Raw genomic sequence first — 19131 nt, 5'->3', positions numbered from 1 at the left:
AGTGTACATTATTATGGCAACACAAGCACACCTTCCCTGCCTCAAGTGACCTGAATTAATTTGGGTCTGATTAATGTGTCACAGAATATTTTTTTAGCTGGCACCTGCTTCCTTAGTGCTTCCTGATTAGTGATCTTTTGCACTTGCTAAGTGCTTTCATTGTTGCAAAATTAGTTACAACACCTGCCCTGCCCCAACTGACAATAATGAATTAGGGGCTGATTAATGGATTTGAACTTCCAGCCTGGCTCCTGCTTGTCTCCCTTAGCTGTAATTCAGGACCTTTGTGGCATATGTGTAACTATTCTGAGGTTCAGAGCAGGGTCACATAATAGTTGCAACTGGCAACTGAACTCTGGAGGGGCCCCTCAGGAAGCACTACAGGAAATGGCTACTAATGATGAGCCTGAACTTTTGAACCTGGTAGTAGTTTCAGTTTTGCTAAGATCGTATTTCTGCAGTTTTGCACTTATTCGCGGGGCGCGAACTCACGCGAACAGTGCGAACAGTGCGAGCAAAATCCGCTGCTCGCGGATTTGCGGATTTTGCGGGAGATTCGCAAATCTCGCGGATTGCGAATTTACCGAAAATCCGCAAAATCCGCGAGCGAAACGGATTTTACGCCCATGCTTATGTATGAGTGATGTTATTATCTGTCATGAAGCCGTTCTGCAGCCTTATGAACAGGAAGAAAAAAAATCCATTTGTGATTTTCAGCCATTCCTCTTGCAGGCAATCGGAAATCCTTGAACTTGTGACCAATCCAACAACGCGGTGATGCTGGGCTACAGTGGTGAACGCTGCTCCCTATCTATTTTAGCTAGTGAACCCCCACTGATTTTCCGAGCTCCGAGACCACTATGCCAGTCAGACGGACTCAGGCAGGAAAAGGAAGAACTGTCCTTGGCTTGCTGGGAGAAGGCTCCATGCAGGTCAGGGACATTTATTTTCTGCTTTTCAGAAACACCCCACCTCCCTGGCTTTGGTGCTTTGTTTCAGAAACACAAACAGAACACTGGGCAGGCTGGAACAACGTGTCCGTCGTTCATCTTTGCTGAAAGTGCAGCTGCCATCCCAGCGGATGCATGTTCAGCAAACAGATCCCAGCAGAGCACGAGCAGGCAGAGATGCATAAATGGGTTGCACGGTCCTCAGATCGACCTAGTGGCGGCTGCTGCCCGTTCCACATGGTGAGGCAGGGCGGGGGCAGCGTGGGAAAAAATAAATAAATATACACTTACCCTCTGCTCCCACGTCGCGCCTTGCTGCTCCTCTGCTCCCGGCGCTGCAGTTCCCATGAGCACAGGCTTCCAGCTCCCCATGCAATCCCAGGGCTTCTCTCATGCTATTACTTCCAGCATGAGAGAAGCGCTGGGATTGGGCGGAGCAGGCCGGTTTCATGCTCCAGCAAGGACAGGGAACCGGTGCTCCTGAGCCCTCTGGATATCTCCAAGGAATAGCCTGGAGATATCCAAGTGCGCATGTCGGTTAAGTCGGTTGTGGACGACAGGCCAAACCGACATGCGTACTTTCAGTGCCCACTCCTCTTCCTCCTGTGTGCTGGTGACGCTGCGACCTGGCCCCGCCCAAGACTCCACGAACTCAGGAATCTCGGCCATGTCAATAACAAATAAAATTATAATAAAAGTGTTTTATTATCATTTTATATTTCATTTTCTGCCTTTAAGCAGTGGGGTGACGCTCCTCCGCCTTAGTAGAAGAGCCGCCCCTGACTGGACCATGCAGGACATTTATGTGGCGGAGACGAAGACCTCGGCCCACCCAGCAGACCAATGGGCTTCCTGCCGGCCTCTAACTGAGGCCCTATAAATGAAAGCATGCTCAGAGATGCTTTACCTCGAGCCGAGGTAATGCTGGTTCTGTAAACCTGTTGGCGACTCTTGTTGCCTTTTTTGTGTGTTTGCATTTCCTGCATGTGGAGGTGTCTGGGAGGTAGGAAGCTGCAAAGAACCGTGGAATGTTCCATTTGACTTACTTCCAGCTATGAGTCGAGTATGACTTGTGGCTGTCAGCCAAACAGGTCTAGTTTCAAAGCAATATATGTTAGAAGAGACTTGCTAAATGTACACATGCACTGTGCTCTCTTGATGAATGAGTGTGCATTGTTTTGCATGTTTTGTTTGCTAATACCAGACAGTAAGCACGTGTTTGGTCTTTGCAGGGAGCGCCCTCAAGAGGATTCGGGCTCAGAAGCACCTCCTACGCGCCTGCACCCCCGCCTGCACCCATGGTCTGTTAGAGGGGCCGGATCGCTGCCAGCATCTGTGAGAGCAAGACATTGACACCATGGCACACCTTACTCCCTCCTTCCAATTAGCACTGTAATGCAAACCCTACACTAGACATCTGCATTCAGGTCAACATTTTAGAGCAAGCATGTGGGAGATTTAAAAAAAATTCTCTGGAGAATGTATTTTCCTCACTGACTAATACTGAAGCAGAGGCAATCTGCATCAATTGGGTCTATTGGCATGATTGATGACAATCAAGCATTTCATTTTTGTCACTTTAATAACATTGCACAAACAAAAATGGAGTTCTAAATTCAGTTTTTTGGTTGTAAAACTGCTAAAATTTAGATGCTGAGGCCCGTCACATGCTCTGATTTCCCTCTCCAAGAATTTAGGACAAAGTTATAACCTTTGATGTCAGAAGAAGTTCTTGGAGGAGGAGATTGGATGTACATGACAGGCATTAACACTTTATTTTTGGCAGTTTTACGAAACTGAATCATGTTTCCTCATGCAGGAACCGGGAGGCAGGAGACTAGCCTTGAAATCTCCCGCCTGAATCGGGAAAGTTGGCATGTATGCATCTCATCACTTTCAGGTTTAGGGTTTGTGCACTTTGGAGCCCCTCAACCTTTTTTAAAAAATCAAGTTTTATATAGCGCCAACTCGACCCAAAGGTATCAGAGTGCTTTACATGAGGACCAGCTGTGCTACAGACGGACATATTCATTTTTTTGGTAGGCAAGAGGAGATTAAGTGATTTGCACGGAATCACAGGATGTTGAGCATCCCTTCTGAGACTCAAATCCTGTTCCCCAGCTTTGAGGTTGGCCACTCTAGCCGTTAGGTCACAAGTAGCCCATCTGTTGACAATCCCAGCAGCCTCAGACCCTATCCATTCCAACCCCCCTTGGAGATTCCCCCTGGGATTTTCTTTTTTGTTGTTTGACGGCTTCTGTTCATGCTCTTGTTTCTTGATCCTCAATACTTGCTGTACAAAGCAATTGGTAGTTAAGGTTGGGGAGTTTAGACCTTAACATTTCCATCGCGGATCTGACTTGCAGTTGTCCCAAAAGCGGTTCTGAATCATTAACATTACTTCAATTGTAGTGACCATCCACCCTTTGACACAACTTCTCAGATTATACAAACTTGTTGACATCCAACTCTCCCAATAAATATACTTCTTTAAATGAATCCGCTAGGCCCTTTCTAATTCTCTTCAGAGGTTGTGGCAACATTCCCTATGAGCACCTCACTTTTTGTGCTTTCAAACTTTTCTCTTATCAGCACTCAAATGCAAATAGGATTTGTGCACCATGCTGGAAACTTCACTCTTGTCCATGTACCACTATTTATTAGAAGGCACACCCATCTTATATGGTGTCTCGAGTATGGCTGTGTGAAATGCACTCTGCAGTATATAAATCGGAGAGGAGTTGGCCTTATGGTTAGGGCGGTCAACCTCGAATCTAGGCAACTGAGTTCGAGTCTCGGCAATGACGCTGAACATCCTGTGATTGTGGAAAAACCACTTAATCTCCCCGTGCCTTGCAGAAAAAAAAGAAATGTGTCTTCGTAACCCCAACTGGTGCTATGTAAAGTGCTCTGATACCCTATACCTGTGGGTCAAGTTCGTGCTATATAACACTCTGTAAAAATGAAATGTGAGCCTTGAATGCATGGGGAACATCTCTTTTGAAATGCAAGATGCCATCACGTTCACTGGTATATGGAGAGAATGTCCTATGAAACATTCTCTCCTCAAACCCGTTTCCTACTGTACTTTTTCTGTTTTCTGCTTGAATCAGTCATCTGTGGAAAAAACTGTGAGAAATTTCGCAAATTTCTTGTAATGCAACATTTGTTTGTATCATAAATTTCGCAGCTTTAATGATAATGTTCACTGGCCTACTTTCAAACCCAATCAGACAGTCTATAGATCTAGAACAACTTTCCTTTTCTGGTACCCAACATATTTCTTTCGAAATTTAGTTTATATTTGTTGAATTGCGAGACAGACGCACCAAACCGATCTCTGGGAATGTCATACGGTCTGATTCTCTTTGCATCTGTATCCTTTTTCTGCATCAGCTAGTGGTGAAGCCATTATTCCAGAAAGCCTGTCGGTTTCCTTTCTTCATTTCCCGTCTTCTCAATCTTAAGAGCAGATTACTTGCTCTCAATGGATGGTTGTGTGAACATTGGAAGGTCTGTAGATCCTTGGAACTTATGAAGTGGGGGCAAGTCTGGCAAGCACTGTTATAGGTGGATCAAGACTAGTTGGCATTTAGTGGACATCGCAAACTGGAATGGTATTGACCCATCTTCAGAAGATATGGCCAACTATTCCTACCACTTCCAGGTGCATTAGGACAAAGGGCATTTCTCTCCTCTAGGGTGACCATCGGACTCCATATCATTATTGACACTGTGTCCAGTCCTGAGATTGTATGTGGCAACCTCGAGTATTCTGGGTATTGCAGTCTTTATGTGCATCAATTCACCTGTTAGACTAATACACCGATAGTAAACATTTTGGGGTAAAAATCTTAGGACTGGAAACAGTGTTTGGGCAAACTATCGAGTTGTAAATATCAGAGGAGACAAATATCTGAAAAACATATTGTGACACAAAAATATATTGATGCAAAGATATTGTTGTAAAGAAAATCACATTTTTGGGTTTTAAGAATATTGTCATTTTTCATATTGTTTTCAGTAATATAGCTATCACAAATTATTTTAATGTGTTTTAGTTCATATATTTCTTTTATGTTACTATTGTTTGTGTGATTGTTACTTATTTTTATAAATATATTTTGTAATTTTAAGTGATTTAGATTTTTTTAATTTAATTGCTAATAGCAATGTATAGTTTTATTAGAGTTGTTGGGATTGTTGGGGGATACAGTGAGAAGTTCATTAAGCAAAAGCAAATTATTAATTAATACATTTTTAATTATTTATTTGAAGGGTATGAACTATGTAAATTGTGTAATACTGATTTATTTTAGTTATATTTTGGGTGCAGGTTCCTAGGTTTGTAGAGATATAGGGTGGGGAGTTAATTAAGTAATAATTGATTAACAAGTATTTATTATTTTATAAATAAATATTTAATTAATTTTTAATTATATAAATGGTGTAATAATTATATGTTTGTATTATGTTTTAGGTGCAGGCTGCTGTGTGTAGGGGTATAGGGTGGGAATGTAATTAAGTAATAGTTCATTAGAAATTAAATGAATTGGTAAGAAATTATTTAATTGATTATCAAATATGTAGATTGTGCTATACATATTTATTTGAGTTACATTTTAGTAGCAGGTGCTGGGATTGTATGGGTGTAGGGTGGGAATTAATCAAGTGATAATTAATTGACAATTAACTATTGATTGTTAGTTAACTATTTAATTTATTTTTTAAATATGTAAGTTATGGAATAATTCTTCTTTTGTTATATTTTAGGTGCAAACTGCTAGTTTTGTCGAGGTACAGGTCGGGAAAATATTTAATTGAATAACAATTATTTATTAATTGATAATTGATTTTTTTAATGGTAATTATGTAAATTCATTATTTGTTTTAAATATATATATATATATATATATATATATATTTAAGTTTAATATTTGTTATACATTTGTGAGATTACTCATATATGTAATTTGTTTGAAGTGAAGTATTTTCCCTACAATTGCTTAGACTGCAGTAGGAAATAGTAAAAGTAATGTCTTTGCTGTTCAACACTTTCCCTACTGTTGCACTGTTTGGAGTGGGAATAGTAAATTTCACCCCTCCAAAATACAGCGCTTCCCTACTGTTGCAGAGACTGGAGTAGGAATAGTACATTTTACCTCTCCAAAATCGACCACTTTCCCTACTGTTGCCCTGACTGGAGTGGGAATAATACATTTCACCCTTCCGAAATCCAACATTTTCCCTGCTGTTGCGGAGACTACAGTGGGAATCGCACATTTTACCCCTCCAAAGGCCTACAATTTCCCTACTGTTGCCCTAACTGGAGTGCGAATAGTAAATCTCACCCCTCCAAAATCCAAAGCTTTTCCTACTGTTGTACAGACTGGAGTGGAATTAGTAAATTTTACCTCTCCAAAGTCCAACTCTTTCCCTTCTATTGCGTTGTTTGGAGTGTGAGTAGTAAATCCAACTCCTCCGAAGTCCAACACTTTCCCTCTTACTGTGGTGACCGGAGTAGAAATAGTAAATCTAACCCCTACGAAGTGCAATACTTTCTCTAGAGTTGCAAAAACTAGAGTGGGGTTAGTACATTTAATAGTCCTAATCTTCATAATATTGGTTGAAAATTTTTTATAGCATTAATTGCTGATTTTTTAAATAATTTGTATTATTTGTTTTCATTTTTAAAATTATTTTAAAAGTGCAAGTAGCAGGAGATAGGTTGGCTCCTTTCAGTGTCACTCAGTGTATACCCGAGGGTACATATGTCGCGGATGAGTGGTTTGTACCTAAGAAGGGTATTACGGGCTACCACAGTAGAAGTTGCTACGAGGAGTTTGTAATATTTACTTATTGATACAAAAATGATTGCCTATTCTGAGTTTGTCCTGAAAATGGTATCTAACATGCAGATTTGAGTATTTATTGCACCAAAATACATATGTGCCCATATGTATTGGGCATTTTTCACACGTTAAATTCCAGCTAGCTGTGCCTGTTGAACTCAGCAGGGGTTGCAAACTTTTTCATACCTGGTATTACTGGGTGTGACAAACATTGCGGTAGTTATAGTTGAAATCATTAAGCATACAGGTGATTGTGCAGGGAACATAATTTAACTGGACACTTGTAATCAGGCATGGAGTATAATGAATTAGGGATCCATTCTGATGCATAGCCAAGACTGTGGTGAAAACAAGAGGGGACAATATCAGTCTGAAGAGAGCCTGTACAACAGTGGACAACTCCTGCCATGAACATGCTGTGTCGGCCACAACGGGACAAGAGAGTAAGAGTCCTTCAGACCGATCTCACACAGTCGCTCACATCTGTAACAAAGCTGTAAAGGGAAGAAGAAGGTCCACAAAGCGAAGCACGTTTGAGCACGGTTTGTTTCCAGGTAACAAAGGCCCATGACGCGGCACGTCCTGCCAGTATGGATACCAATGGCTCACTGATCGCTGACTGGAATCCCCATTGACTGTTAGCGTAGCGCGTGTGCCAAATCAAAACACAACAATGCCCCTGTACATACTCGTGCATGTAATGCATAGCAAACATAGAACCATGCATTTACCACAGCAGCGAAAAACGAATTCACTTCTCCGACTTGAGGTTGTGCAGATTCAGGATGGCTTTAAGATCAGGTTTTTTTGTATTTTTTTAGTTCTTTAAGATCAGTTTTAAAAGAGTTTTCCACTGTAAAGAACTGAGATCTCCATCGACAGATGGTATTCTAAAAGGTTTCATTGTCTGATGATGTCATCTTCATGATGATCTCAACTTTATGATTGCCATGGGATTTGAGACGTAATTTTTTTTTCGGGCGGGTCCCTTTAAACTGGAGAAAAACACAAATTCCATTCTTCCTGAAGCACAATTATGATGTCACCCAGCAACAGGAGTGTCGCAGTTTCTGCCTGCAGGTCCTGGCAGACTGGCTGGAGATGGAGGATGAGTAAGGAAGGCACTGGAGCTCTGGAAGTGGAATCACAGGCACATCATGAAGAGACCCATCGGGAACTGCTCTCCAGGCAAGTAATACAGAGACATTCTGGTGTAGAATTCTCCACAGCTGCCATGAACGACTCATAGCTGATTTGTCATCTGTTTGAGAAAGAAGGATTGTGGAAGTTCATGGGGACTTCTGGGGCTTGACTCAGCGGCAGTCTTTTTGATGGCCTAGTGGTTGGTGAAGTTAAATATATACTTCAAGAGGGGGTGGTTGGGCCCAAAAGAGCTTCAACTCCAGTTATGGATTATTCCACCGGTAATTGACATAGCAGTGACAGGCCCTTATTAGTACTTTGTAGATGACCTATCAATGCATGCACGCTTCACCATCGAACTAAAGGCTGAAATCTGTCCTAGCCTTCCTGGCAGCAGCTGGACAGCTGAAGCCCAGCCTGGCACTGGGTATGCAATCCGATTCATACCGTGGCAGCTTTTTCGAGGTCCCAAATGCCAAACTCAATAGCAGGATGACAGTGTACGTCATCAAGGATCTGCGGCAAACAAAGAGTGAAGAATGTTCTGTTTCTATCTTTCAGAATGTCGCCAACATTGGTTTGACGTAGGTGAAGGTAGAAGTTTGAACAATTTTATGCCAAAGCGTTCAGTAAACATGGCATACTTGGCTAGAGACTGATGACATGGAGCGCTTGATCTGCCTGCAGCTTGGAACCAAATCAAGAGCTTTGTGTCCCAACCCCAAAATTGCACTGGAATTGGGTAGCCACACTGATGAAGACGTCTGGTCCTCCAATTGACCACAAAGTTGAAATGTGACTTCTGTTATACTTCATTGGCCACCTTGAGCACACCAGATTGCAGGAGTATACCAAATCTCAATGCGTGTCAGAAAGGAAATGCTGGGTCCAGCAACCCTGTCTCATCTGGGACAGAGTACCCACTTGATATCAATTTTTTTAAATATCTCGCCATAATATTGTGGGCAAATATCAGGGAGCAAAAAATCGAAGAGGTAGGTGTTCATAGGTAATCTAGATGTACTATTCTTAATTCCACATCTACCCACTCTGGAGATCTAATTGTCAATGTACATTAGATGTGGAGTTAAATCATGGAAACCTATTGGTACGTTTATATTATCACGTTGTTGATAATTTGCTCCCCTCTTTTTTTCCTACAATATTATGACAGCGCAATATGTTTTAAAAAATATTTAGGTGGAATACAGGAGTGCCCTTCTCCAAGCCCATCCACATCATTGTGTCATACAAAATTTCAAATAAATATTTTACTTTGATATGCTGTCCACATCAGCCATGTCTTTATCACAGTACATATCTGGTCCCCTTAGGAGGCAGGTTTAGCAAAGCTGGTCCCCTGTACTGTATATAAATGTATGTATTTGCTCACTCTCTATAGCCGCTAGCAAGGTTCACAATTCAACACTCAATCAGCTGAAATTAGGAAATATATAATCTTTCAAACTATCAAATCAGGCTCTCCCTCCCCTGTTCAAAGAGCTAGGGGTTGAAAAAAAGACGTGTCTCACTTATTTTCCTGTTGAAGACCTCCTTGCAAAAAAAGTCCATGAAGATAGGCAAGCTATAAACTGTAGAACCCGGGCCCACTGGTTGCACTACACTTTGTCCTGGTTGACTGGTTGATGATGTCAACCTACAATAATATTGCATCCAGTACATCGCCAACCACTACATCGTCATGGGAAGTATATAATTATTTGTCTTACCTCCACATCTACTTATATATACTTGTTATACAATATAATACATGCAATATAGTAGACCGCTCAACACATCTTTCACAGCAGTGGTCCCCCCGCTCAAACAATGCCACAGGGAAATTTTCCGGTGAGGGGTGTCTGGGTGATTACTAGTGTTGCACCAGCCTTGAGTCCCATTGGCCACAAATAGTAAGTCAGCCACAGAAGTGGCTGGGAGGGAAGCTGCCAAGTCTAGTCAGTAGGCTCTGCAAAAGAAGCTATAATACAAACCTGTATTCCCCCATTAAAAAACCAAACACAGACAAGAACATAATCAAGCAGTGCAGAGAGGTAATAATAATGTACTTTCAAACTTATCAAAGAACATTGTTCCTTCAGGGACAACCTACACCCACCAATATATGTTACTAGCTCTTTGCTGTACTGGGGCCGTAGTAATTTGTGTACGCACCAACAGAGTGAATGACGTGAGGTAGCCAGAAACTGTGCACAGAAAAACAGTGTACAGGGCAGAGGAAAGGATGTTTGCAGATATAGTCGGTATTTGGACAAAATATCGAGTTTTAAATATCGAGATATGAAAAATCAGAAAAAATATATCATGAAACAAAATATCTTTATGCAAAATATCATTGTCGATAATATCAATTATTACAGGTAGGTAATATCGTATTAAGAATATCATTGCTGGTAATAACAGTTTCCAAAATATTGTTGCAAAAAATATCGTTTTGAAATTATTTTAATGTTTTTAGTTCATATATTAATTATGTGTTATTATTGTTTGCATAATTAGCAATATTTTTAAATATACTTTGTAATTGTAAGTGATTTATACATTTTAATTAAATTCCCAATAATAATTTATAGTGTTCTAGCGGGTTGCTAGGTTTATAGGGGTATCGTTTGAAAAGTTAGTTAGGTAATAATTAATTAACAATGAATTGTAAATGTATTAATACTTTTTTTAATGATTAATAATTCTGCACATTTTGTGATTTTTATATTTTTCAGTAATATTTTAGGTGTGGGCTGCTGGGTTTGTAGGAGTATATGGTGGGAAGTTAATGAAGTAATAATTAAAAAAGAATTATTCATTTATTAGCAATTATTTAATTGATTATAAAAAATATAAATTGTGTACTAACTTTACATATTAGTTATATATTATATGTGGGCTTTTGGGCATGTAAGTATATAGGGTGGGAAGTTAATTAAGTAATAACTAACAATAATATATTTATTATTCTGTAATTGCTAATTAACTATGTGCAATATGTAATATTGATTTAATTTAGCTATATGTTATATTAGTTGTGGCTTGCATGGTTTGTAAGGGTATAGAGTGGGACATTGATTAAGTAATAATTAACAAATAATTACTAATTGTTAAATTATTAGTTAATTCATTATCAATTATTTAAATTGTGGCCTAATTATTTATTTTAGTCATATTTTAAGTGTGGGCTGCTAGGGTTGTGGGAGTAAAGTGTGGAGAGTTAATTAAGTACTAAATTAATGTAAACCAAATGTAATCAATAAGTAATTTTTAATTGTTTTAATAATCATTTAAATTGTTTAATTTTGTTATTGTTTTATATATCACTTTTGGGAGGATTAATTAATAGTGTTCATAGTAAGATTTTTATATTTGTTCTAAATTAACAGGGTTATTCAAATATGTAATGTGCTTGAAGTGAAGCACTTTCCCTTCTGTTGCACAGAATGTCGTGGGAAAAGTAAATTTAACCCCCTCCGAAGTCCAACACTTTCCCTGCTGTTGCACAAACTGGAGAGAGAATAGTACATTTTATCCCTCCGAAGTCCAACACTTTCCCTGCTGTTGCACAAACTGGAGAGAGAATAGTACATTTTATCCCTTTGAAGTGCAACACTTTCCCTACTGTTGCTTAGTCTGGAGTGGGAATAGTAAATGTAACCCCTCCGAAGTCCAATGCTTTATCTACTGCTGCACAGACTGGAGTGGGAGTAGAAGTGGGATTCTGAAGTCCAATCTTTCCAACTGCTGCACAGAGGGAATGGGAATGGTAATTCTTGCCCCTTTGAACCCCAATCCCTTCTCTACTGTTGCACAGATTTGAGTGGGAATAGTAAATTCTACCCTTCCGAAGTCCAACACTTTCCCTTCTGTTGCACATACTGGAGTAGGAATTGTAAATGTAACTCCTTCGAATTCCAATGCTTTTACTACTGTTGCACAGACTGGAGAGGGAATAGTAAATTTAATGCCGCCGAAGTCCAACACTTTCCCTACTGTTGCACAGACTGGAGTGAGAATAGTATATTTTACCAATCTGAAATTCCAATATTCCCTACTGTTGCAGAGAATGGAGGTGGCATAGTAAATCTTACCCCTCCTAAGTCCATAACTTCCCCTTCTTTAGACCTGTTTGGAGTAGGAATAGTAAATGTGACTCTACTCTTGCATAAACTGGAGTGGCAATTGTATATCTACTATCCCCAGACTTCAATACTGTTCTTAATATTGTTCAAATATCTATTTTATAATTGTTTTAATGTTGTATTTATTATGATTCATATATATATATGTATATATTAATATATATATACATTTTTTAATAATATTTTTAGTAAATGTCTTTTTCTGAATTTTATAGAATTTTATATTTCATTAATTTGGTCAGTTATTTAATGCTTTCCAGTTGATTTGGTATTTTTGTATATATATATATATATATATATATATATATAAATATATATATATACATACATATATATAAATATATCTTTTTATAGTAGTAATTTTAAGACAATAACCCCGAATATTTAACATATTGTAAAATTTATATTTTTCATCATAGTGTTACTTTATATATGTAAATATACACATACACAAATATATATGTGTGTGTTTATATAAGTATACATTTATATATAGTAATAAATGTTATTTAAATGTATTTAATTACATTATATTAATGTTATATATATATATATAAATATTTGAGATTTACTATTTAAAACGATATAATGTTAGTGTGAAACAATGCCAAACCAAAGTTTGTTTGGTTCTTATATCAACAGTTAAATCTGAGTAGTTCAGTTGTGCTTTCTCAGACATCCCTACTCACATTTTTCAGAGACGTCTGAAGTGGGAAGGATAATCCACTTCGGCAGAACAGGTACACCCTGCGTATTGGCTGGAGGTTTAGACAAGCTTGTAAAGATTAAAGGTTTCCATATTGTGCTAAACCCTACCTCCTAAACCTTTACTTTCTTCTCCTTTCAAAATAACTGAAACTGCAAGTAGCAGTGGAAGTATGGAAGGAGACGAATTTGCTAATGCTGTTAACATTACAGAGAACTGAAGACAGGCATTAACTCTTAAATTGTTAGAACATGGAATACCCGCAACATGTGGGCATGTTACTTTTGTGATTGAGGCACACAAGGTGTTCAGATCAGAGGTATTCTATTCCTGGGTAAAATTCCCACCTGCAGATCCACAGACACATTTATTTTACAAATACATTGAAGTGGATCCACCGGGAGAATACATCCCATACGAGGACATTCAAGTTCCGTTAACTTACCAGCAACATAAAAATTGGTTTAAAGGCGCCCTCAAACTCACAACTAGGGTCGTAAGACCCGGTCCACTCAGCATAGGAGGAGCGACATGGCCGGTCTAAGCGACTTACACTCCGCATCCTGAGATAGACGAACTCCAAGTAGGGGAGGTGCATACACTTTATGAAGAAGTAGTCAGGCTATACAGACATATTGTCTAGTTCATCATGCGAACACTCACAGTACAACCTGTGAGATCTGCTCCACCTGGTACAGTTCAGTCCCAACACACACCAATAATTAGCCCACAGACATTAAAAGCAATCATGGGTGCGTTCCCAATCAAAAAGGGATCAAGTACCATTCTGGATTGCTCAAAAAATAGCACAGTTGGAAGCAGTATTTCCCCATACTGGTCCGCAGGAAAGACACAGAATGTTAACAATTTGATTGCCAATGAGAATGGTGCATGCTGCCAAGCTGGGGGCTGATTTAGTTGATGGGGACCTGCGTGTGCTAAAAAAACTGCTTTGTCTATTTCGAAGCACACGCAGGTCTCCATCAACGAAATCAGCCTCCACCGCAGTGAAATCAGCCCGAAGCTTGGCAGCATGCCAAAATGCCCAGTAGCCAGTCCAGCCCTGCTCAGGATGCGGAGTTTAAGTCATAAGACCGGCCATGATGCTCCTCCTATGCAGAGCGGGCTGAGTCTTATGATCGAAGTTGTGTAATTGAGGGCGCCTTTAGGTACACACCAAAACAGGCATACAGCATCATAGGATCAGCAAATGAAAATGTGCAGTAGTCTGGCATGACACAACTTTTCAGTTCGAATGCCCCCCTCCCCCCCTAACACCCCTCACCCCACCCAACTTCCCCCCCCACCCCCCCCCCCACTGTCCAGTGCGCTACCAACATGTTACCTACGTCCCAGGGTTTTAGGCAATTGGGGAGAAGAGACCCACCCCGTTCACTGATCTGATGCCAGCGGGCTCGTAAGCCGCAGTAGGCGAAGGTACCTCGGACAGGTGAGTTCTCTGAATTCCGTGAGCAACATAGAGTGAAATGGCTGCCACAGTTCGTTAAATTGAGCTACATCCCCAGCCACCACCAAAGACAATTTCTCCATACCCAGCACGTGCCACAGTCTATGGAGCCAGCCTGTAACTGTAGGCGTCGTGTCCGCGCGCCAATGTATCAAAATGTTCTGAACTGCAGAGCCAAGGTCAATGGCGATCTGCCTACCCCTTCTGGACCTGAGAGGATACATTAAAGCATTTGGGAGTCCTAGCAAGGTATACGCCGGAAAGCGCGGGAGCTCTATACCAAAGTGAGAATCAATTTCATCCAGCACTTCCTTCCAGTAACTAGCTAGGAGGGGGCAGTCCCATAGAATGTGCGTGAGAGTGCCCCGATGTCCGCACCCCCGCCAGCATGTGTCAGTCTTGCTATGGTCAAACTCATGGACCCGCTCAGGTGTGTAGTACCAGTAGGTGGATACTTTAGTGAAGGTATCAGTGAGGCCCATGTGACATGCAGAGTGGCGCGCTCTATAAGATATGTGGTCCCATTCCTTGGGCCTCAGTGCCCTCCCAAGTTCCCGCTCCCATCTGGCTCTCCCGGGGTTATGATAGTGTGTTGAGGGTAGTTGTAAGAACTTATATAAATCCGAGATCAGTTTCGAGTCCGACGTACGGGACAACAGCCATCTCTCGCACGGTGAAAGCATCCTATCCGCCACTTCCCGTACCTGCGGGTGGAGAGCCCAATGTCGGACTTGCATATACCGATGCCGCTCAGTTTCGGGGAGGGAAAATTCCGTCCAAAACTGTGTGAACGGGATGACCCCCTCAGAACCGTACAGGTGACACAGTGCTCTGCACCCCGCCTGCCTCCAATGTGCAAAGGCTCCTTTCTCCATTCCGGGAGTAAAGGCAGGGTTATCCACCAGCGGCGAGAGCAGCAAAGGGAATATGGTAAGATCATACTTAAGGTAAGTCACGTCCCAGACTCGCAATGGCACCCTCGTAATAAAATAAGCGTAAAGATTCTTAGGCCGGTGGGCACGGTGTAGGAACGGTATCTCCTGCAGAGGCCGCCCTGCCACCGCCTGGTCCTGGAAAAGCCAATGCTTATCCGACTCCCACCTGCACCATTCGACCAGGTATCTCAATTGCGTCGCCTGAAAATATTTACGAAAGTCGGGAATGCCTAGACCTCCAGCGTCAGGAGACAAAAGGGAGAGGGCCCTGCGTAACCTAGGTTTTTTCCCCTGCCAAATAAAACGGGCCACATCCAACTTTAACTGCTGTATCCATCCCTTCGGTGGCTGAAGCGGCAAAGCCCTAAATAAGTAGAGCACTTGCGGCAAGATCGTCATCTTGACGGCAGCAATCCTACCCAGCCAGGAGAAGATGCCTCAATTCCAGCGGCCTAGCTCGTTCTTGATCTTGACTCCCAAAGCTGAATAATTAGCCGCGACCATGGCTGGCAGCGTTGGGGCTATCTGAATCCCCAAAGAGGGGATCGCCTCTGAGGACCAAAGTAGCGGGAATCTGTTCTGCAAATATGCCCTGGTGTCTGGCGCCAGGGAAATATCCATAGCTACTGACTTCCCCATATTCATCTTAAAACCTGAGACCGTGCTGAATGCTGCCAGTTCTTCCATGCAGGCCGGGAGTGCCATCCGGGGTGTAGCCAATGTGAAGATGACGTCATCAGCATAGAGACTGATTGTATGGGTGAAGCCGCCCATCCGTATCCCCTCTACTTCTGGTCGTGTCCGCACTCTTTGAGCAAACGGCTCCATATACAGCGCAAAGAGCAAGGGCGAAAGCGGACAACCCTGCCTGGTGCCCCTCTCGATGGAGAAGGCAGCAGAGGTATGGCCGTTAACTCGGACCACTGCCGATGGATCCTTGTAGCAGTTAAGGATCATAGTGCGAAACCTGTCCCCAATACCCGCTTTCACCAGTACCTGCTCCAGGAAAGGCCAATGCACGCGGTCAAACGCCTTCTCTGCGTCAACCGCAAGCATCATCCTCTCCCCCGGAATCCGAGAAGCCTTTTCTAACAGATGAACCACCCGTTTTGTATTATCTACCGTCTGCCGCCCCGGGATAAAACCCGCCTGATCCGGGTCAATAAGGCCGGGCAAGTGAAGTGCCAGTCTACTGGCCAGGATCCCAGTATAAAGTTTCAGGTCGACGTTCAAGAGGGAAATCGGTCTGTATGACCCACAGCATTAAGGATCTTTCCCCGGTTTGGGAATGACCGTAACAGAAGCCCTCAGAAGGTCAGGTGGGATGGCTCCAGGCTCCGGGAAAGAGTTAAAAAGGCGGGTGAGAACCGGTGCCAACGACCCACAGAATGTCTTATAGAAGAGGGCAGAATAGCCATCCGGGCCTGGCGCTTTGCCGTGCTTCAGTCTGGCTATGGCCGTCACCACTTCCTCTATGCTAATCTCCCTGTTCAAATGGTCCGCCTGCAAAGGCTCCAAGGCGGGCAGAGTGATCGAGTCTAAATAGGAGGTCATAGCCGGCACATCCGATGGGTCCCCGGCGTAGAGGTTTCCGTAGAACCCTCGAAACTCGGCCGAAATGCAGGCATCATCCACTACCGCAGCGCCCGTGGAGTCTGAGAGCTCCTTCACCAACTGGTTCTGCCTAGCGGCTCGGAGTCTGTTAGCTAAAAGTTTGCCACAGCGATCTCCTCCAGTATAAAAGGCGTGGCGCAATCGGAGGGCCGCATATTCGCTTGGTCCACATCTAAGGCGGCAAGGAGCTTCCTTGCTTCTTTAAGCTGCCGCCAAATCCTTGGCGCCCCGGTCCTACGGTGGATCAACTCCAACTCCCGGACTCTGTCAGTAAGTTCCTCCCTCTTGATCCTGCGCTCCTTGTTTTCGCCCACTGAGATCGACAGGAACTCCCCCCTGAGGACAGCCTTCAGGGCAGCCCATTGTGTGGCGCGGGTGGTATCCGTATTATCATTGTTAGCCAAATATTCACAGAGAACCTGTTCAATACGGTCCGTGACCGCTTTCCTATGTAGCAAGGTATATCGGAGGTGCCAGGTCCTCGTCGGGGAGGCAGAGGGTGGCAAGTGAAAAGAGGCCTCGACCGGGGCGTGATCCGACAAGGAAATTACCCCCATAGTCACATCGGACGCCAGAGCCTGCACCGGCGAGGTGACCAGGAGGTGATCAAGCCTCGCGTAGGTCTTGTGCGCATGTGAATAATACGAATAGTCCCTATCCATCGGATGCATGTGACACCAGAGGTCCAGGAGGTCCACCTCCGCTAACTCAGCCTTACAACCAGCTGAAATTTCCCCGACTTGCGGAAAGCGCTGCGCAGATCTATCGGCAGCCGAGTCAAAGACCATGTTAAGGTCGCCCTCGAGGATAATATGCCTATCCGGCGAGGCAGAGATCTCTTCCACCGCAGTCCGCAAGAACCGCTCTTGTTTATCATTGGGACTATAAAGGGAACCTATCGTGAGACTAAGGCCACCCACCCGAAACCTATGCGCCAACAACCGTCCTTTCATTTCTGCGAATTTGTGAAGGTGCTCTCCCCTGGAGTGTCGAGCCACCAGAATCGCCACCCCGGCTGTCTTGGTAGAGCTGGAGGAAAAAAATTGCGTCGGGAATTTACAAGAGCGCAGCCTATGTGTGTCCTGCGGCAACAGGTGGGTTTCCTGAAGGAGGCATATGTCCGCGTGCGAATTCTCTAACAGAGAAAGCACCGCCCATCTCTTGACAGGATTATTCAGACCCCTGACATTCAAAGTCACAACTTTAAAGGTGTGAGGGGGCATAGTGGGAAATATGTGTAAAGGCGATAACAGTCTGCGTGGTGATCGTAGTGTGCAAACCCACTACCCCCTTCTCAAACAGCAAAGCAGTCCGCCAAAAACAATGAACAAAGCTACTCCTTCCTGCGCCTCGCAACTTAGCACCAGGCAAGAGTCTGAATATGACCGGGCCTCTCCCCACATACCAGTCAACCCCACCATCCACCCCTTCACCCTCCCCCCCTCCGCCGCTGAGTGAGACAAAGGGGTCCCAGTTAAAGTGGGAGACATATAATACACTTCACAAGAATTGATCTAAAGCAATTATTTTGATCCACAGAGTTTTATTCAATATGGGATCCAGTGTAATTAATACACGTAGCAAAGCAAACAGTCAACTGTATTCATGGTCATACAGTGCCCCAGGAAGGAGAAGGAAGTGATCGTGAGGAGGTAGGGGAGTGGTGGGATAGCGTGACAGTAAAATCAACAGTTCAAAATATTTTTCATGCTATGAATCACATAGCAGTAGGTGCCACAAGCTTATGGCGACATTATGTATAAACAGGCATACGACACATAGTACAATATAAATGCAATTTTTCGCATGTGTGGTTGCCGTAATTGAAAAAGCCGTCGACGTTTCGACCCTCTGAGATTGCAGGAAGATTTAACTTTGCTGCGGGGTCTTCATCAGGACCAAGGAAGGGGCAGGGGACCACATGGTCTGTAGTTTGCAATGTGGTCTCGTAGGTACTTAGAACATGGGAAGGTCTGAGTCAGCATCGAAACACGGCATTGTGCCAGTAATCAGTATTCAGTAAAGCAAATTGCGCGGGGAATTAATCCACAGTCGAGTCGGTAATATTGGTTCACGGAGCTCCGTACGCGGGCACTGCTTTACTGAATACTGATTACTGGCACAATGCTGTGTTTCAATGCTGACTCAGACCTTCCCATGTTCTAAGTACCTACGAGACCACATTGCAAACTACAGACATGTGGTCCCCTGCCCCTTCCTTGGTCCTGATGAAGACCCCGCAGCAAGGTTAAATCTTCCTGCAATCTCAGAGGGTCGAAACGTCGACGGCTTTTTCAATTACGGCAACCACACAT

At 43.0% G+C, this 19131-nt stretch overlaps 1 protein-coding gene across 2 annotated transcripts in view; it reads left to right on the top strand.

The window, feature by feature from the left end:
- Window positions 1-19131, top strand: part of HR (HR lysine demethylase and nuclear receptor corepressor) — a 394390-nt gene that overhangs the window by 86728 nt on the left and 288531 nt on the right. The window contains exon 2 of one of the 2 annotated variants that reach the window (XM_086943684.1): window positions 2183-2285. The exons of the other annotated variant lie outside the window; for it this stretch is intronic. The gene's annotated coding sequence lies outside the window, so the exon portion shown is untranslated. The remainder of the gene's footprint in view (window positions 1-2182; window positions 2286-19131) is intronic. 2 annotated transcript variants of the gene reach the window in all.

Source organism: Lissotriton vulgaris, chromosome 11 (assembly GCF_964263255.1).
Source record: "Lissotriton vulgaris chromosome 11, aLisVul1.2, whole genome shotgun sequence".
NCBI lineage: Eukaryota > Metazoa > Chordata > Amphibia > Caudata > Salamandridae > Lissotriton > Lissotriton vulgaris.
This window is presented reverse-complemented; position numbering and strand designations above follow the sequence as displayed.